Source organism: Cupressus sempervirens, chromosome 9, assembly GCF_028749045.1.
Source record: "Cupressus sempervirens isolate cs-2001-9-10 chromosome 9, ASM2874904v1, whole genome shotgun sequence".
NCBI lineage: Eukaryota > Viridiplantae > Streptophyta > Pinopsida > Cupressales > Cupressaceae > Cupressus > Cupressus sempervirens.
In genome coordinates this window covers 736,577,819-736,600,269 of record NC_143126.1, presented here as the reverse complement: position 1 = coordinate 736,600,269, position 22,451 = coordinate 736,577,819, and the positions used below count along the sequence as shown (strand labels likewise).

The 22,451-nt window shown below is 33.5% G+C and overlaps 1 pseudogene; it reads right to left on the bottom strand.

Moving 5' to 3' along the window:
• LOC149540830 (kinesin-like protein KIN-5A) overlaps nt 1-21,872 on the bottom strand; it is a 112,589-nt pseudogene extending 90,717 nt beyond the window's left edge.
• Nucleotides 21,873-22,451: the final 579 nt, after the last annotated feature.

The window sequence follows — 22,451 nt, the reverse complement described above, 5'->3', positions numbered from 1 at the left end:
CTGTAGGGTTTTGTGTTGTTGGTCATTGGTTGGGTTTGTTGGTTTTGTTTGTGCCAATAGTGTTTTGTTTTGGAGAACTTCATGGAATTGTAATGCTTTGTAAGGGGTTTCAACGTCTCTATTCAATTTTTTTTTACCTTAACCCAAAATAATATAATTAAATGAATAGATACACCTTTTCTCATGACAAAATATATAGAGAAATATTGACATTGAAAAGGATATACAAGAAAATTGGATATGGAGCTAGCCTACAAAAATTTAATTGAGAAATTTAAGATAAATTAAGTAAATTTCCAACAAAGGACATTACAACACATAATAGAGGGAGCACATTATATACAAGAAAACACATAAAAGAGTTCACTGCACAAGTGAATCTAGTTAAACATATCATCTACCTCCCAATCTTGCTTAACATTACTTAGGGATAGTGGATTAGATGCAATAGGAGAAACAATACGTATGATAGATGGATCTACATTGAGTTTCAAACAAGAATCATGCTCTAATGATGTGTCACTTTGTCAATAAGAGCTAGAATTAATGCTTTAGATGATCTCGAAGTTAGTTCATGATTAATTTCAAGAACTTCATACATTTCAACATATAACCATTTGAAAAAATATTATTTGCATCATTATTAGCATCAATAACACCAACATTCATACCATCATCTAGATTAATCATAATAGGATCTTAAATGTGAAAAGAAAAATTATCGTGCATAGACAACTTGACCTTTTTGAGACTTTCTTGCTCCCCTAGCTAGTCAAAGGTTGGTCAAATGGGATCAAGGAATCATGGTTGTCTTAAGGGGGAAAGTATTTTGGGAAGCAAGTTCATGTGCCTTAGCATTGTGTCTTTGGCATCACTCTTTAACACCGCAATTTCTCTTGGTTTTGTTTTCATTTATGAAAGTTTAGGATCAATCAATATTGGCTTGTTTTCTCCTTTATAGGAGGAATAGAAGAAACATTGCTAGGTTGAGAGACATAAGAGTTTGGATGTTTGTAAGATATAGGAGGTAGAACTAAAGTATACATAAGAGGAATGGAAGGTGTAGAAATGAGTCCAAATCTAGGGTGAATATCATTAGGTTTGCTCAACTTTGATATCATGTCACTTTAAAATTTTTGATAATTAAGAACATAATGTCTTGCTATGTTGGATGTTTGAGGCTAGAGGAAGCCAAGAGTGAAGTTTCCATGTGTTGTTAATGGATTAAATAGACTATGTTTGATTGTGATAATTTCTCCATTATGCAAGAAATTGAAATAGTTGTAGATAGTAGAAGGGATAACTTTCCTAGAAGAAAGCCCAGGATGTCCTACTCTTAGTTGTAATTGATTGGCGAGAAAGGTGACATCTAAGCACCTACCAATTTCAATGGGAATGCAAATAAAACCTATGGTAGAACAAGTAAAACATTTGTGCACTTTAATTATCATACCAACTTTTATAAACTTTTCTTGATGAAATTTTCTTGTAAACTAATTCTCTTTGATAATAGCATTTACTAGACATGTGATCAATAACTACTCCCTAGAAGAATTCTCCATTAATCATCACAATAATATGTAGCTATCTATTAAATGCCTTAATAGTTTCCTTAAGATCAAATGTTAGAGTTTTGGTTTAGATTTCTCAATGAGGTTAAAAACATTATTGGTCACTTCATAGTATATTGTCAATGTTCATGGTTGTAGGGCTATTAGGGTTAACAGTGTTGATAGAATGAGCATACAAAGAATCAGTAGGTTCAACAATATTTGTAGAATGAGAAGGTAAATGATTGGTATAGATTTGCAAGTTTTGATTAGAGGGTGTTATAGATTTGTTTTCCTTATTAGCACCCTCAACATTTATGGTATTTGAATTAATGAGGTCTTGGATAAGATGTTTCAACCCATAACACTTTTAGTACCATGGTCGGTTTGATGGTGATATTGACAAAAGGTTCTGGCATTATGAGATGCTAACAATGGTTTAGAAGGTTCAATAGGTTTTGTGAGAGGAATTTTCAAAACATTAGCATTAATCAATTTAAACATAACATTATGTAAAGATAGAGAAAGTGAACTAAGATCACACAAAGGTTTAACATGATTGATGACAGAGGGGTAAAAATTGATGCTATAGTGATCATTTGTGTGTCAACTTGGTTTGAAGAATTGTTGTTAATATTGATGAGTACTTTATTTAGCTTGTGAAACTTTTGGAATGGTTGTTGAGTGCTAGCATTCTTAGCAACTAGAACCACTAATGTGGATGATTCAAATTGGCTAACCTAAAGTTGACAGTTATAAATCACTAAAAACAATTGGGTAAAGGAAGTAAATTTAGAAAATACTAACTTAATTCTAATGCCCTTTTTTAAATCAGAAATAAAATTTCTTTGAACATCCACATCAGACACAAGATGAGTTATTTAAGTATGCAAATATTTGTATCTACCAATAAAATCAACCACTTTTCTCTTTAATTCCTTGTTTGCAATGAATCAAATAAGTCAAAGAAACTTTAGGATCAATATTATTTTGAAATTGGTCTATGAAAGCATTAGCCAATTTTTTAGAAAAATTAGTAAAATAAGGAGAAATATAACAAAACCATTGTAAGACCTTATCTCTAAATATTCTAGCAAAAAAATTAGCTACGAGTATGATCATTACATAAGGCTTGAAATGTTTTTACATAAGTCAAGGGCTTAATTAAGCCTCAATTTGTAATTGGATGGTGTATTTTTTTCATAGATCATAGATTTTGTGTCATAGTATGTTGTGATTAATGAAGTATGTTTCAATTCATGGGGATATTGTAGGTTTGATAGCCAAGAGATCTACTAATATGTTTGGTTTGTTGTTTTTTGGGCAAGCTGGGAGAATTGGTGGAGATGCTTCATTAAAGTCTTTTCAAAAGGATTGAAGTGATCAATTCTTGTAGTGTTCTTAACAATAATTTTTTCCCATGTAGAAGTTATGAATTAAATAATAGCTTTGTGTTATGTATTGAAAGATCATCTGAAGAATTTAATAATATAGTCCCTATGCTATTTAATCTCTATTAATGGTTTAATCTAAAGAATTGTCTTTATGTTCTATCAGTTTCAATAATTTATTGATTTCATGTCCAATATTTTAATAATATAGCATTAGTAGTTATGACTTTTAAGTAGTTAAGATTGAACACAAATACTTGAAATAGCATCAAATGTGTTGTAAATTCCAAAAGCTAAAAATTATGTAATATAGTGTGCCCACCTACACCCCTTTATTATGGCTTATATATGGTCACTCAATGAAACCACCAATCTAGCATTGGTGTTTCTGGTTCAGCGATTGGTGCTGTTTTTGGTGCTAGTGCTAGAGCAGGAGCAAGTGCAAGTGATAGGGTTTTGTCGACTTCTATTATCATTATTGGCACTAGAGTCTCCAATTAAAGCACTAGTATAGGTGTTGGTTATGGCATGGATGCTAATGCTAGGGTCCAATCATTCGCTGATGTTGTTGCAGGCACTAGTGCGGCTAGCTGAGGTGTTGGTATTGGTGTAGGTGTTGATGTTGGTGCTAAGGTTTTGCTAATTGTCAGTGTCATTACTAGCACCAATGTGTCTGGTTTTGGTGTTGGCGTTAGTGTAAGTGTAACCGCTAGGGTGCCTATTGGATCTCTATTCCTCATAGTGGATAAGGTTCAAAGGTGAAGGACCCATTTCCTATTTCTAATCCTATCAAAGATCATGTTGGAGTATGATGTTGTGCAAGACTTTGAGGATGCTTCCACCATTCTTTCAAATCATGTTGTGATTTGTCACTTTGAAGGCCTATGGACAAGTCTTCCTAATTTGCACTCATGGATTCCTCAAAGTGGGAACCCATTTTATCAATGTTGTTTACATCTCCCCCATGGCTAAGGGGTTTGGTATTGCTAAGTTTGATAATGTTGTGGATCAAAAGAAGATCCTTTGTGGCCCTTCTTTTGCTTGGTCATCTTAGCATCATCCATTGATGGTGAATTGTGGCATCTTGAATTTTCCCCTATTACTAAAACTTTTACTAAGTTTCCAATTTGGGTAAGGCTTCCTTACCTTCCCCTTCATTTGTGGGTGGATTCCTTGTTGCAATTTATTCATGAAGCTATTGGTGATGATGATTCGTCAAATATTTCGTACTCATGCAAAAATTCTTGTGGAAGTGGACATTTGTGAGGGATTGCCTAAAATGTTCAAAATAGAGATTCCTAATGAAAGTTGCATTCAGACTTTGGAGTATGAAGTGATTCCCTTCAAATGTAGAAAATGTTATAAAACTAGGTAGTTGTTGGCTCAATGTGGTCTATAGAAGGATAAGGATAAGAATAAGAAGGTTTCTTCTTGGTAGAAGGAAGCTTCTTCTTAACATTACATTGTTGCTAAGAAGAGTGTCTCCCAGATTGTTGCACAAGATTCCCCTTTTGTCGAGCCTATTGGTTTTATGGTTGTCTCTCCTATTGATCCTGTTTTGATAGGAATGAAAAATATTTGATTTATGTACTACGTTTAATAATTTTAAAAATTATAAAAATTTAATATATTATGATTATATTTTTTTTATTAATTTCAAAAAATTAAAAAGTAATATATTGTTTATTTGTTTTAAAATATATATGTAAATAGAATGGTAAAAAATATATTTTTAAATCAATAAAATTTGAAATAATTTCAATTATAAAGATTTATAAAATAATTTATTTAATTAATAAATAAAAGTCAATTATTTCAAAATCAACAATACATATTAAATTTAATGAACAATTACTTAAGAATTTAGAATTTAAAAAGGATAAGTTTTTTTTTTTGCTCTGCCTTGTGAAAATGTCAAATAGTGAATTTCATCAGTGGCAAATTCTGAAACATAAAAAGTGAAAAGGAAATAAGGGTTTTCCAAAATCCTTTTCAAAGATAGGTGAAAACTCTTATCAATGGCAAAAGAAAAACAAAGGTCCATGGCAGCAATGCCCTGAGAATACAGAAGTGTCTGCTCTTAAATTATCAAAACCTTATTAGCCACTTGAAAGATTTAGGGCACTGGAAAAGAAAAATCATTATGAGAAAGGAAAAATAGCAAGTTTGAAAGATGCGAATGATTTTCAAGATGTCTATGTTTTGAACACAAAGGTAGCCCTGTGCCTAATTATTTTTACAATGGAAAAGATAGATCAGCAATTTAATTTTTTTAGCCTCACCAAATATGCGAGACAAGGTTTTGATCAAAAGCCAAGCACTAGTATAGAAAAGCTACCATCAAATAATCCTAGCTCAATGCTAAAAAGCCCTAAATCCTCCCTGAGATATATTCCTCCACACTGTAGGAGAAATAATAGCAAGGCAATTGATTCTCTTGAAAACTCTAAAAAGGGTTTAGAACAAAAAGTGGTAAATACAGAGGAGAATGTGATCATAATAAGCAACCAATTCAGTGAAAATCGATGGAAAGAATGCCAAGATTTTGGTTTTTTTTCCTATTGGAATGGCCCAATTACAAAATTTAACAACCTTACAGACTAGTTGGAAGACTTATGCTTAGAACAAGTAAGTATTTTTCACTTTACTAATAGAATAGCATATTTGCATTGTATGAATGAGGTTATAAAGAAGGAGTTTTTACAATTATCAGAATGTTTTTTCAAAGGCTATGCAATCAAATTTTTTGAGTGGTTTCTAGATTGTAAGGAGGAGAAATTAAATTTCACTATCCCAACATGGATAACCCTCTAGTTGGTTCCTCCGGAACTAATGCATTTGGAAATCCTTAAGAAAATTAGTTCCTCTTTGGGAAAACTAGTAGGAATTGATGCTTCATATGAATTCTATAATAGTGTTAGATTATTGGTTAAATGTAGAGTTAATTCTTTCTCAATTGACCCTATTAAAATCATTAAAAATTCTGCAATTTATAACATCAATTGTCTCAAAAAAGAAATCGAAATCTTTGAGATTTTTAGATTAGATATCTAATGGAATGCTAATTTTAAAAACATAGAGCTTACTACTATTCTTGAGGATACCATACCTTCAATGAACATAAATAATCATAAAGATCATAAAGAATATGATTCAGATCTAATGAAGCCCCAGTTGAAATCTATTGTGATTAAAGATATAATCAATGAAGTCAGTCCTAAAAGGGATGAGCAGCCTGAGAATCTCAATTCCCCTGATAAAAAGAAGGAAGTATTAGAATTAGAAAGGGAAGAGTATTCTAAAAATAGGGAGAAAGACTCTCAGCAGATAACACCTCACAAAAAAATAGAATCAGTAAAAGAAAAATTCAAGAGTAGGAAAAAAAGAAGAAGGAACAACAAAAAGAAAGAAAAGAAAAGATTGAATATCAATAAAGGGAAAGCAGATTTGGTGAAGGAATAGGAGAAATCAAGTAATCTATTAATCAACTATGAAGAGAAAGATTCAGATACAATTATATCAGTATCAAACCCAGAAATGGTATCTATTGATTTTCCTAAGAACAAAATTTGCAGAAAGTTCTCCAAGTTCTAGCAAACCCCTGAAAAACACATAAAATGTAATGACACCAATCAGGACATTGAGGCAATCTCCCAAGATTTTAGCAAATTTCTAAATAACAATATTAGTGACATAGAAGAGCTAGAGGATGAAGATAAAGTGGATGAGAATCTGGAAAGACTAATTGAAGATCTAATACAAGTCTTTAGTCTGGGAAATTTAGACAAAAGTAGTACAGACCAAAAAGAGAATTTATTAAAAAGAGTTCTAAAATTAGGAGGAGAGGACTAATCCTTTAAAGACTTAAGGAAAGATATTATGAGAATAGAGGAAGAAGATAGTATGCAGAGGCAAGTCTCAAAAAATACCGGAGAAAATGATAAAATGGAATGAATCATAGATACAGTGGAAGAACAAGTCAATATAATAGATTAGATCCTACTAGAACTTGAAGAAGAGGAAAGAAAATCTTATGAAGACTGTAAAACAGACAACATCAGCAATATCAAGAAAAATTTAGCACAACTGGGAATCTGTATGAACCAAGAAGGTATCAAGGCTCCTAAATGTGGGAAATCAAAGATCAAAAGAGGCAGAAAATCTCTAAAAGAACTTAGAGAAGCAGACGGGCAGGCAAAAGAATAGCAGAAAACTAGTGAAATTTTTAATGTTGGGAAGGGGAAGATCCTTCCCAAGGAAGCATGAAGATAAATACATGGAATGCTAGAGGTTTAAATGCCTCTAGCAAGCAAACGCTTCTATACCAAAATCTAAAAGCCTTTGACTCTGAAATTGTTATGTTGCAAGAAACTAAACTAAATAAAGAGGAAGGTCTCATATTAGAAAATAAAATAAGAAGATGGAATTCATACTTGCAAGAATCTAGAGGGGCTTCAGGAGGTCTAGGTCTTATTTGGAATCCTAGGAAGGTATACCTCAAGGTCATTAGTTCAAGCCACTATTAGATCAGTAGCTACATCAAAGGTATTAATTCTAACTTTCAATTCTTTTTTATTAATATATATGGTCCTATTCAAAATCTAGATAAAAAAGCACTATGGATAGAAATTAATTCATTTATAAAGGAGCATAATAATGATTTCATAATTATTGGTGGAGATTTTAATACCATTCTCAGTCTAGATGAAAAATTTGGAGGAACTCAGCAGGTTCACCCAGCTTCAGTGGACTTTAAAAATTGGGCAGATTACAATTATTTAGTAGATATACCTACTAGTAATGGGAAATATACTTGGAACAATAGGAGGAAAGATAACAATTATATAGCTAAAAAATTAGATAGATTTTTTGTCAGAGGTGTTGGTATAAATAAGTATTTACTTATTACACTTACTTAAGTTTACTTAGGTTAATGCATTATTTAATTATTTTGCATTATTTTATTATTTGTTTAGGTGAGACACTTAGGAGTTTGTGTACTCTCATTGATGTACGCAACTCTAATTATGCACATGGTGTCTACAACACAAGAGTTTGCATCATTCACTGAGTTGTCATGTTGAAAACATAGTTATCCGCACTCCTCATTTAGCACATGTTGTCTACACCATTGATTTGTGTGCTACACCATTGTAGGCTTATCCTCACATTATCACACTTAATTCCATGCTTAATGGAGGATAACCCATATCTGGTGGACATGTGCCTAGTTGTATGACTTATCATGTTGCTGACTTCTATGCATTCTAGAAGCTTTCTTGAGGCCTTTATATATAGGCACTCCTAGTGTACTCTCAAGTTGGCTAAGCTGGCATATTGAATGAATATCGTCATTCTGATCATACTCTATTTATTTTTGTCTACTATGTGCTTGTGTTGAGTTCTTTAGTTCTTGAATGAATTTTGGACATGGTATCAGAGCTAAGGGAGATTCTCTACACAGTCGTTTGAGATCGTTCATGCTTCAGCACCTCAACACGAATCTAAAGGATCCACAAAAATTGGGAGCATCTAGAGCTAGATCTGACCTCACCATTGTGTCTGGAGCATCGATTTGGTGAAGATTGACTATAAATTTTCCTATATTGGGTGAAAGTTGATCATGAGGCAAAAAAAAATTGCAAATTGGAACCTAGAGGCCCAAATTTGCAATTCGAGTATGATCGTTTTATTGATCTAATTGCTTGATTTTCAGATTTGAATTTCATCTCTACATTATTGGGTATTTTTTTGGAATTATATTCAAAAAAATTTCTTAGCCAGGAAGAGAAATTTTTTTTGGCTGAACTGGGAAGTGACAAACCCGGCCTAGCTCTGTAATTATTTGTGGCAATTCTAAAGTAATTTGTAGAGAAATCATTTATATGACAGGCTCTTTATTTTAATTTTTGGCCTCTGAGATTTAATGGGTCATACTGCATTTTGGTTGACTCCTAAAAAATCCACATTCATTCCCACACAATGAGTGGCACTTTACATTTTTGGGCAGCCAAAGGACCTACCAGCTCGACAACCAACATCCGACGGGAAAGCCCAAACTCTGGCAGGCTATTTGCTTTGCTTTGCATGGTAGTTTCCTTTTAAATAATGCAGACCATGCTACTCCCAAGCATGTGGGACAAAACATAGGAAATCTGGTGATAGACTTTTGATCTAGCACTAGCTTCTACGCTTTTTTGGCAAATATATTTCGGCATCCCTGGCAAATTTTGGGGACCGCACTGTGAAGACCCAATGCTTGTCCAATCCAAACATGACAAGTGGCGATTGTTGATTGATTCGCTAGTCCTTGTCACCTACTGACTCTATGCTATTGTGGAGGCCTCTCAGTAGAACATAGTACACGCAGTGACGATAATTTTTTTTTACCATCTATACGACCATATAGGTGACACGTAAGCAAACCGTACTGCCACGTCAGTAGGGGGTCTAATTTTTGTAGACATCATCATTTTCAATGGTATAAAATTGACGACCGTCTGGATGAAATTCCTAGCCAAATTAGAACTGAGGTGACGGTTGTATGATCATCAAATTTAACCCCGTAGATCGCTGATGCAACCCCTCTCTAGATTGATTTTGGTTTTTGCAATCTAACTTCGGGAGGCCATAACTCGGACATCCAAACTCCAAATCAGGTGCAATTTTTTTTGCAATTGGGTAGAATTTCCTAAACTTTTTAGTGGTGTAGCTCTTTTCTTGTTTTGGTGCACAGATTGTTCAAAAAATACATTTTTTGGTGACTATACCTGGATAATCCTACATTTTGCAACTTCAAACGCTCCGTACGGGCACATCTGGAGTCGAAAATAGGTTCCATTTTTTTTGAAAGTGCATTTTTTTGTCTACTTTCTAGATCTAGTATCACATTGTAGTATTTTGTGTACAAATGTGTCACTTTCAACAATAAGACCCTTCTTTTCTTTGTAATGCTTCAGAATTGTAGCACATTGTAAAGTTCCAGATTTGTAATCCATTAAGAGGTTGTAACAAGAAAAATTAGAAGTCCATGAATGAAAAAATTAGCAAGTGGCCCATTTTAATTGCACTACTGATAAAGTGCCCAAAGCATCTATTTTTGGGGGGGGTTTCTTGATTTAATGAAAAGGGGGGGTGTTCTCGGTGTTGTGTTCTCTCTTTTTTGCACTTTTCTTTCATTTTCTGCATTATGGGTAACTTTAAGTTTCCTAAATTAACTTCTCATAACTATGCTTCATGGTCCATAAAAATGTGGTATCACTTAATGCATAATGGAGTTTCACAATATGTAGATGGTACTCTTCCTAAACCAGCAGGTGATAAAGTATTAGAAAGTGAAATTTTAGCATGGGTAGCAATGGATAGGAAAGCCCTAGGTGATATATGTTTGGGGATAGATGATAAGATCATGTATCAAATCAAGAAATGTACTACATCCAAGGAAGCTTGGGATACCCTTGAAAGCATTTATGGGAAAGTGTCTGAAGAGGATGTGTTCAAAATTGAAGATGAGCTTGTCTCCTTAGATCCTAAGTCATATGGCTCCATCTAGGATTTCATCATCAAGGTGAATGAATTAAGGACAAAGCTTATTGATTGTGGGAGTTCTATAAAATATGACAAACTAATGTATCTCATACATAACAAGCTGCCATCAAAATATTCCACATTTGTATCTTCTTTTAACACCTCAAAGACTACCTTACGGTCTACCTACAAAAAAGTCACTTTTGATGAATATGCTAAACTATTGGATGATGAAGAAAAGAAGTTGAAATCAATGGGGATTGTCAAATCACCTCAGTCAAAAGCATTGGTGGCCAACAATGAGGGTTCTGAACATTCAGCTGGACAATCTTCAAATAAAGGAAAGCATAAGAAGAAATGGAAGAGCAAATCAGAGGATGCAGAAAAGACAACACCACAATCCAATCAACCAGGCAAGTCCTTGAATTCCAACAAGAAAGGGGACAACAATAAGGAGAAGAAGAAGTGCGCTTATTGCAAGAAATTGGGTCATGAAGAGCATGAGTGCTATCTCAAAAAGATTGATGAGTTAACCAACATAATGAAGAAACATAATGTTCCATTGCCTAATGCTTACAAGGAGAAAGGGTCTTCTTCAGATTCAAAGGGCAAAGGGCAAGCATTCATGGCAAATGCAAACTCTTCAAAGGAATGGATATTTGAATCTGGTGCCTCATATCATATGGGTTCTTCAAAGGAAGTTTTTTCTTCAATGAAGCAGTCCAAGGAACCACACATCTTCATGGGAGATGATAGAAAAATGGAAGTTGGACGAAAAGGAAACATGGAGATGGAAAATGGAGAGTTTCAAGATGTTCTCTATGTTCCAAACCTAACTTCAAATCTCCTGTCAATCTACCAAATCACTCACCTCATAGATGGACATAGAGTTGAGTTCCTTCCAGACTCAGTAAAAGTGTACAGTCTTAAAGATGATTCCTTGGTTGTAGTGGGGAAAGTGAATCATAACAAAAGGTTGTACTCTTTCTCTCATTTTGTACCCAAGTCTCCTTCAAAGGCCTTGTTATCACAATAAAATTCAAACATGCAATTATGGCATGAGTGGTATGATCATCTTGACTACCACTACCTTCAACAACTTTGCACGTACAAAATGGTCAAAGGTCTACCTCAAATAAACTTTTCTAAAGCTGAATGTTCAACAGATTCAGTGGATATGCATCTAGAGGGGAAGCTACAAAGAGGGAAGTCTTCTAGAGCAACAAGTATTCTATAGATGGTTCATGTGGTATTAGCAGGTCATTTTGCATTCAACTAGGGTCGCTACATACTTACCTTTGTTGATGACTTTTCAAGGTTCACTTGGGTCTACTTTCTGCATAGTAAGAATGAAGTGTTGGACAAATTTCTAGACTTCAAGACTCATGTAGAACGGAAATCCAAGAAAGCCATCAAAGTACTCCGCATGCACAATGGAAGCATGTATGTGAACAAAATAATTATGGACTTTTGTAGACTCAAGGGCATTGATCTTCAAACTCCTTCATCATTCAGTCCATATAAGACAAATGTTGCAGCTTTGAGGATCCGAACTCTTAAGTCTATGGAAAGTTGCATGATTCATGCCAAGTCTCTAGATCCATCTTTAGAAGTCAAAGCAATCTCTAGTGCCACTCACATTCTTAATCATTCTCCTCATCCAGCCTTAGATGGCAAAACTCCTTTTGAGGCATGGTGCCACAGAAAACCTACTGTGACACACTTCAAAGTCTTCGATTGTCCTACATGGGCAAAGATATCTTCTAGGGGATGCAAGGCACAGTCATCTCGGCCTTGTTCTTTCATTGGTTATGAAGATGGTGTGAAGGCATATAGACTTCTAGATCCAGAGACACATCAAATCTCTGTGGAGAAGGATGTATACTTTGAGGAAAGTTCACCAAGCTTGTCCTTTACTCCTCTTCACACATCATACAGTGTGCACACTGATAGTGATTTCAATGATAGTGCTTCAACAGATTCAGACATGTGGGGTTCTATCGATAGTTGCAGTGAGGTCACTTCATTAGTTCAGTCCATATGCATACATCACCACAGTGATAGGTCCAGAACAACAAGGTACATCCAGTCTTCCAGATACAGGTTCAATGACAAATTTGGGGGACAGTATTCATTATCTGCCTCTTCTTCTTGATGTAGAATTACCTTCTTTAGTTGTCACGAGGGATCCATCTGACTCTCTTGTTCATTCTCTACATGATCGATTGTTACAAGTTAAAGTGATTGTGGATACTTATGATCAGCAGTTAGAGCAGGGTTCTTCATCAGTTCTAGAGATAGATAGTTCTTTGGGATAGGTTCTTCAACCAGTTGAGCAGGTTTCAGAGACATCACTTATCCATGGGATTCTTTCCACGCATAGTGGAAGCATCTCATTTGTACCTTTGGCCTTGTTTCTTCCTAAGGGGAGGAACACCATTTTGTAGTCTTGGATCAGCTTCTTCATTGGATCAGTCACTATTCGGCATTCTTCTTTGTGGGGGGGGGAGCCTATCCTATCTCTCTTCCTCTTCTCATCATTCTCTTATGTATATATTGGATGTATGTCGTAATGGGGGGGTCTTGATTACTCCATCCATCCATGCATCCCTCTTTATCTCTCTTTTTGGGGGAGGGTTTTTCTCATGAGGTTTTCCCTCTTTCCCCACTTTATGAGAGATTGTATTTGCATTTTCATTATGTACATGGGTACCTAACATGGCCTAGTAGTCGGGACCCATATTGCATTTCATCCTAGATTTCGTAAGCTTAAGGGCATTCCCCTAAGTTGCACTTAAGGGGGGGTGTTGGTGTAAATAAGTATTTACTTATTACACTTACGTAAGTTTACTTAGGTTAATGCATTATTTAATTATTTTGTATTATTTTATTATTTGTTTAGGTGAGACACTTAGGAGTTTGTGTACTCTCATTGATGTACACAAATCTAATTATGCACATGGTGTCTACAACACAGGAGTTTGCATCATTCACTAAGTTGTCATGTTGACAACACACTTATCTGCACTCCTCATTTAGCACATGTTGTCTACACCATTGTAGGCTTATCCTCACATCATTGCACTTAATTCTGTGCTTAATGGAGGATAACCCATATTTGGTGGACATGTGCCTAGTTGTATGACTTATCATGTTGCTGACTTCTATGCCTTCTAGAAGCTCTCCTGAGGCCTTTATATATAGGCACTCCTAGGGTACTCTCAAGTTGGCTAAGCTGGCATATTGAATGAATATTGTCATTCTGATCATACTATATCTATTTTGGTCTACTGTGTGCTTATGTTGAGTTCTTTAGTTCTTGGGTGAATTTTGGCCTAAGCCAAATTCTCACAAGAGGAGACCTCAGTAATTCTGATTTTGATCTCAATTCTTCAATCCTTCCTATAGTAGGATCAGATCATTACCTTGTACAAATTATCCTATGAAAACCAATAAAACCTCATAGAAATCCCTTTAAGTGTGAAAAGATGTGGTTCCTAGAAAACAATTTAGGTTCCTAGACAACAATTTTATGAATCACATTAAAATATGGTGGAATGAAGAAAATTTCAAAGGATAAAAAATGTTCATCTTTATGTCTAAATTGAAATATATCAAAGAAAAGATACTGAAATGGAATAAAGAACACTTAGGAAATATTTTCAAAGAAAAAATAGACACTAAAGAAGAATTAAACAAACTCAACAATGAAATAATAAAAAATGGTATGGACAACAATTCTTTCCTTCATGAGAAAGAATTACTAGCCAAACAAGAAAATATATTAGCTAGGGAAGAAATCTTTTGGAGAAAAAAATCTAGAGAAAAGTGGCCAACTAAAGAAGATCGAAATACTAAATTCTTTCATAATAGTACTTTATCTAATAGAACGTTTAAAAGTATTACAAAGATCAAAGATTCAATAGGAGTTCTAACAGAAAACCCAAAAATTATCGCTGAAACAATGCTAAGCCATTTTCAAAATATTTTAAATAACTTTGAAAGCTCTAAGAAGATAAAATGTTGGAAACTATTCCATCATTAATATCAACAGAAGATAACAAAAAATTAAATAAGCCTATCTCAATGGAAGAAGTTAAGACTACCCTCTTTAGTATGAATGTAGACAAATCCCCTGGCCCAGATGGTTTTCAAGTCTTTTTATTCTATAAATGTTGGGATATAATTGGATTATACTTATGGAAGGCTATAGAAGCTACTAGAAATGGAGGCTTACTTTTATCTGAAATTAATTTCACATTTCTTACTTTAATTCCCAAAATTGAATACCCTGAAAATCCAGGTGAGTTCAGACCAATAGCTCTATGTAATACCATTTATAAAATATTTTCCAAAATTATTTCTAATCAATTAAAACCCCTTCTCTCTAAACTCATCTCTTAAGATAAAATTGATTTTGTCCCAGGGAGATCTATTCTTGATGGCATCTTAATCATTCAAGAAGCTCTCCACTCAGCTTCCAAAAACAAAACTCCAAGTATGTTTATCAAACTTGATATTCAAAAGGCATATGATATGGTAGGTTGGAGATTCCTCTATAAAACTTTAGAAGCATTAAATTTTTCCCACAAATGGATCAATCTGATATATCAATGCATCTCCACAACCAAAATTTCCATTCTTATAAATGGAACCCCTGAAGGTTTCTTTGACACTTCAAGAGGAATAAGACAAGGACAACCTCTTTCTCCTTGCCTTTTTATCATCATGGTAGAGCCTTTAGTAGAGCCTTCTCTAAAGCCCAATCTGAAGGGAAAATTAATGGTGTTTCTATAACAGATAACATCCCTAATATCACTCATCAACAATATGTAGATGAAACAATTCTCCCTAGTGAGAGCTCCCTTTTAGAAACCAGTAACATAAAATCCATTATTCAATCATATTTGGATTCTTCAGGTCAAAAAATTAATGTGGATAAATCTAAAATTTTCTTTATAAATACTAATCCAAAAATGGAAAAACAAATTTGCAATATTATGGGCTTTAAAAAAGGTAATTTCCCATGTAAATACCTAGGTATTGATTTAGAAGATGGAAATAAGCACATTAAAGTTTAGCATCAGATTCTCACCAAACTTGATTCAAAAATTGGAGTCTGGAAGGATAAATGGCTAACTAAGGCTGGTAAAATCACCAAAATAAGAGCAATCCTATCAGCATTACCTATATACCCGCTATCCCACCTCCCTCTTCCTAAATTCATAAATAATAAGTTGGAGGCAAAACTTAGGAACTTCCTTTGGAAAGATTGCAATGAGGATAAAAAAATGGCTCTTATTAAATGGGATAAGATCAATAAACCTAAAGAGCTAGGAGGTTTAGGAATAAAGAAGCTTTATTGGCAAAATGAAGCGCTTGGAGAAAATCTCTCTTGGAGGCTTTTTAAGGAACATAATAAAAAATGGGCTAAAATCCTTTTCAATAAATATTTGAATGCTGATGATCCCCTCTCAAAATTTAGAATGAAGACTCTCCCCAAAGGATTGGATAGCTGGAAATTTATAGCTAAAAGTAGACACCTTATAACTAAATACCTTTCACGGGACATAGGCAAGGGCCAAGATGCTCTTTTCTGGGAAGACTCCTAGGATGGCTTCCCTCCGTTAGACTTGCTAGGACCACCTGCTAAGTGCAAAAAGCTCTTGACAAGCTTATGGGGCGACAGAGTAAAAGACTATATGACTCTTAACGAAGATCAAAATTGGATTTGGAAATCAATAGAAGATTTAGACCTTGATCCCGTGGCTAAAAACTATTATAGAAAAATGATAGCTAATAGGGAAATCAAACAAATCAATAGTGATGATAAATTGATCTGGGTAGCTTCAAAAGAAGGTAAATATAATGTTAAAGAGGGCTATAAAGCGATAATAAGTTCTTAGAAATGGGATGAGGTTAATTTACCACTAAACCTTGGTTGGGATGCTCCTGCTTACCCAAAGAAAAATTATTTTTATGGCTGGCATTTCAAGGTAAGATCCTCACAATTGATAAATTAAAAAAAAGAGGTATTCGAGGCCCTTCAAGATGTATTCTATGTAAACAAGACTTGAAAGATGCAAACCATTTACTTTATAACTGTTCATTTGCTAAATATTGTTGGGAATGGATTAGACAAAAGCTAGATTGGACTTCACCTCTCCTAGAAACTTTTAAGGATCTACTAATAGGATGGTCTAAAGGGAAAAAAATTGGCATTTATAGCAAAATATGGAACATATGCCCTTGCATTATCATATGGGAAATATGGAAAGAAAGAAACAGAGAATTTTTAAAAATCAAGAAATGCAGGCAGCTATTCTAATCAAAAAAATTGAAGCTAGCATCATCAAAACCCTCATTTCAAATATTAGGAACTCACAGTTTGAAGAAGGATCTTTCTCCTTATGGGATAGTATGATTAAAAGAAAATGGGTTAATTTAATCAAACCTCCTCAAATTTATTTTGCTAGAAATTCAATAGCTAGGAAAAATTGTAGATGGTCACCCTACCCCCCCATTCCCCCCCCTCCTCCAGGATGGTATAAACTCAATTTTGATAGTGCCTCTTGGGGCAACCCAAGACTATCAGGAATTGGGTGTATAATTAATAACGAAGAAGGGAAATGGATTTTGATAAGAGCCAAGCTCATCAAACCTACCTCAAATAACTTATCTGAATTAGAAGCACTATAGGAAGGCATTAAATTATGCATAAAATTAGGATTAACCAAGGTGATTATTGAAGGAGATTCACATATAGTTCTTAATTCTTTACGCAAAAGATCGACTCTTAACTAGGTTTTAAATTCTAAATTAGAAGAAATTCTTAATCTATTAGAAAAACTAGAGACATTTCAATTAATTCACATTTTTAGAGAAGGTAACATAAAAGCAGATAAACTGGCAAATTTAGGGGCTGATGGTTTAGATTTTCTTAAAATAAAAATATAAATTAGTTGAAATTTTTTTAGTTATTAGTTAGTATAGTTTTCTAAGTCTCTATCTTAGTTATTTATCCCATTCGGCTCTAACATGCAATTCAGATTAATGCCTTACTATGTTAAGTAATTATTAAAACTTAGAACTTGTGGGGTATATGACTCCTCCTTTTTTCAATTTGTATCCAGAATCGGCTTTAGCTTTGATCTCTTAATTCAACTAAACAGTTTCTATTTCATTATTACTTTCTGGAAACTTCGGCCTTTCCAAAATCTTCGTAGATCTCCTTTTATATCGCCCTACTGTGTGTAAGTTGCTTTCATTCCTATCATGGATACTAGTATTCATATAGGTTTATCTCCTTGGGTGTAGGTTATTAATAAATTGATTTGACTAATCATATATTTGTCTGGGCTTCGGATATGTTGAACTCCTTTATAGTTTATATCGGCCATGCTAGGATTAAGGTTTTGTTTTTAGGTTTAGACTGATCACTCTCTATTGGATATTCAATAAGTTGTTAAGTACTAATGGTTTTAAGATTATTTTAAGATTCGTAAATTCTATTTATATTTCCCTCATTTGATGCTAACCATTTTAACATATCTATGCTCTTTAATATGTCTAGTGGTTTGTTTGTGGTGGTTTTCAGGACCACGCAAGAAGATATTTAGTCGAAATCTTCTTAGGACAATTAATCTTATCATTTTGGATAAAATTATTGTAAAAGACTTATTGTATTTTAAATTTTTCTCGAATGTAATTTCCAAAAAAGCATCTAAAACTCTTATCAGGGGTATGCCCCTTTGATATTCTATATTTTTAAGACATCTGTCCTAGGGAAGACTGGAGGTTTTCTTCCCCGGCTTTTCCTACCAATGCTTGTTTGAACAGAGGACATGTAAAATATTTTCTAATTAATAAAATATATTATAAAGGCTTCAGTTGTTTACCGATCAAAAAAAAAAATCAATTAAATCAATTATGAAGAATTAGGAAAAAATCAATTTATTTAATTAGTGAATGTAAATGAAAATAAAAATTAAGTACTTAAAATTATTTTTAATTTTTAATTTTTTTCTTATTTATATTTACTTATTCTTTTATTACATTATATTTAATAATTTAATTTTTAAGAGAACATAGAAAATAATTAATTTAATTATAAAGAATTGAGGAAAATATAATTTATTTAATTAATGAAGAGTTGAATATTTGAATTATATAAATATAAAAAATAATTAAGTGATATTAATCAATTGTTAAGAAAATATAGAGAGAAAACATAGATAAAGAGAGAAAGTATTAATTATTTTTATATGTTAAGTTTCATTATACTATTAGACAAGTGAAAATAAAAAAGTAAAAGGTTTCTTGAACTAGAGAAGTAAAAAACTTATGAAAATAATCTTAACCATAACATTGTTATAAAATTTCAATTATATATAATCTATTATTTATTTCTAATTAATATAATCATTTAGTAAAACTTCAATTATATACAATCTATTATTTCTTTCTAATTAATATAATCTTTTAGTAAAACTTCAATTATATATAATCTATTATTTCTTTCTAATTAATATAATCTTTTAATAAATAAATTATTTTAAAAGTTGAAAAAATATTACATAAATTAAATCATTTTTGTTTTCCTAATTCTTTATTATTGAAATAATGGACTTTTATTTACTAATTAAATAAATTATTATAATTGAAATAGTTAATTTCAAAATTTACAGATTTAAAAATAATAATTTTCTCTATTTTATTTACATATATTTTCCAAAACAAATAAATAATATACTAATAATTTTTTTTTTGAAATCAATAAAAAAATTATTAAACATACTACATAAATCAAATATTATCCATTCCTTGGGATGATTGAAAAACAAAAAGTATAAAAAAACTAAGTATAAGGCAAGGGTCTCATGAGGGGGGCTTGCACGCTATTTTTTAGGGAATAGAGGTCCAATGAGAAATTTTTTGGGGGGCTAGAGTATTATTTAGAATCTTTTCCTCCAAAATAGGAGCCCCACTTTTTAGCCTTCTTAAATTGAGCGGGTGAAAAAGAGGTGGGATTGGAAATAGCCCCACTAGCTTAGGGAAAAGTTATGCCACATGGCAAGTTGTGTTCATCCTTTCCCATTAATAACCAAATTTTTACTTTTTAAAAATATTTAAAAATTTAAAAAACTTCTCAACTTCCACAAATTTAAGAGCTGAAATTTTTAAGCCACAATACATGGGACCACTCACCTTTAAACATTCCTAAAAACTCTCAGCGACCACTCTATTTTGAAGGAAGCCCCCTCCATGAGACCCCAGCCTAAGGATGATGGAGCTTCGGTTAATAAGGCAAGTATACATCAAACATTTTAAGCTCTGTACTATTTTATTAATTATGAATGATGGAAGTGACTGTGCCTCTCAGAAGTATTAAGATACTCACCTTGAATCTAATTTTTCCTCATCTGAGGTAGGAGATTAACATTGATGCCACCTCTCTAGAAATCCTTTTGCACCCAACTATTGTTTATCCTATAATTCTACGACCCACATTGCGTAGAGGCCTTAGCAAATATAGTTACACTATGAAGGTTAGCATGTGCTATTAAATGAAATTTGATCAAAGATCTCGAGCCACTTTTATAAAATAAAATATGAACAAAGATCTTGAGCCACTTTTATAAAATGTCACCGCCTTTTCGATGCCCACGAAGAACCCCATCGAATATGTAAAGCAAAATTTGATCTGTTCTATACAAGAAGAAATTTTTGAATCTTTCTCGATATTTGGTGGAGAATTACAAGTAGTCCTGAGAGCAAAGATCACCAAAGAAAAATGGATTTGTCCACTAATTTCCAATAGGTTGGAAATCAACAATATTTCAGTCATTTTCAAAATATTGAGCATTTGATCCACAAAATGATTTATTCCTTAGAATAAAAGTCTCTTTAAAGGGTAATTGGAGACATACTTTTCAGGTCAAGAGTCTTTATTTAAGTAAATTATTATTTTTTGATCAATGTGATCCCTGAATAAAATTCTCAAAACTTTCCATTGGTCTGAATACCCAGATGACCTTTGCAGAAGTCAATGTCCACTTAGACACCTTGTGTCTAAATCTCTAATTATTATACCAAAAAGATTAAAGTATTTGGGAGAGATTGTAACCATTAAATCATTACTTCAAAACTTTAACCATTAAATCATTCACCACACATCCATCTCACAATTTGCATGTAAATTGAAATACCAAACTAAACATATTCATCCATAGCATAAAAGAAAATAATATTCAACACATATGACACAAGATATTTGGTTACCCAGAAACCTTCCAATGATGAAGTAAAACTGGGGTGGGGATGACACCCACAAATCTTCACTACTGCAATTGTAAAGTATATCTAATGAATCTTACAGTGTTTGATCATAAATTATGATCTACCCTATGAAAGGTTTTCCCCGTTAAAGGCTTACAAAGATTGTTAGATCTTACCCTTTTAAAGGATTTCAACACTTTGTTAGAAGTGTGCTTGGTTAAAGGATTTACAAAAGCATAATAGGACTACTCAGTTAAGATATTTTCATTGATTCCCCTACTAGAATGTCTCATCCTTGATCCTTTGGTTAGCACCTCTCTGCTAAATATCAGATCACCTCTTTCTTGATGTATACTTGATCCTCTCTAATCAGATGTATCACTTATGTCCTCTCTCTACTTTCCTCTGTTCTCACTAACTCATTCTTTAATTCATATCTCAGTCACAACTCCTTAGTCACCATGAATGCTCTGTCTGCGCATGCAAACTTCTCTCTTCGCTCCTTAAACTCTTTAGGGTTTGCCTTCCTTAAGAAGACCTAGGTGGCTTAGGGTTAGGTAGGAATCAATGATTGTGATTCACCTATTTTACCACTTAGAACCTCCCTCAATTTGATTGGTTGCATGTACTTGTTGTGGTATCCACAACACACGCCCCATTCCTCACTAGGAATGGGGACCCCCTACTTTCCTCTGACTCCCGGACTCATAGTTCGAGAACCGAAAGAAGGAGAAAGTCTCCTTTGAGTTACTTAGGGTAAAATTGAAAATTCAAAAAAATAAAATAAAATAAAATAATAAAACAAAAAAATTCGCGTGCATGCTTTGTAAAAACAAGCAAGGAAAGGGGGTTATAATACCCCCTCCTTCCTCCTTGTCATTATCATTTCTTCACTTCTTTTTTTTAAGCTAAAAGAGGAAGGTGAGAAAACTCTCCCCCCCCCCCCCCTTTCTCTCTCCATTTACATGCTGTTGCGCACGTCGCACCTCGTGGCGCCCTTTTTGGACGCAAGGTGCATGCGGCCACTATGCGTGCCTCCAGGGTTGCATGCACATCGTGTCGCCGTGCCGCCGCTCCGCTCTTTTGGACACGCAACGCACGCGGCCATGGCCACCGCCCTCCTCATTTTTTTTTTTAATTTTTTTTTTAAATTTTATATATGATCAAAAAACCCAAAAAAATCATAAGTAAAATAAAATTTGGTCGGGATCTCGCTTGGGGAACCCCTGATCTGAATTAAGAATTTAGATCCCAATATCTAGTGTAGAACCTATGGTATTGTGACTTAGTTGAAAATAGTTGAAATGCAACAATAGATTTTTGCAAGCCAAAAAGTGATCCATTGAATTCGAAAATAAAGTTTATACAAATTTGATGGATACCAAGGGTCACCGCTACCCCTTGGAAATGAAAATGAAAATGAAAAGTCCACAAGTTAGTTAATAACAAAATAAACTCTAAAAACTACAAAAATCTATATTAAAAATTATGTCTACTTGTAGAAGTCATAACATTCTACTCATAGCTCAAAATCACAAACTGTCAGATTTTCCAGAAAGATCTTCAAAAGTTCTACATTTGGTGCTTGAAGGTTTACTGAGGAGCTACATCTTCTTGGAATCACTGAAGCCTAGAAATGCCCAGAAGGCCTTCAAAAATGTGAAATACTAAAACATAGAAAATATCAAAAAAATAGATTTCGGTG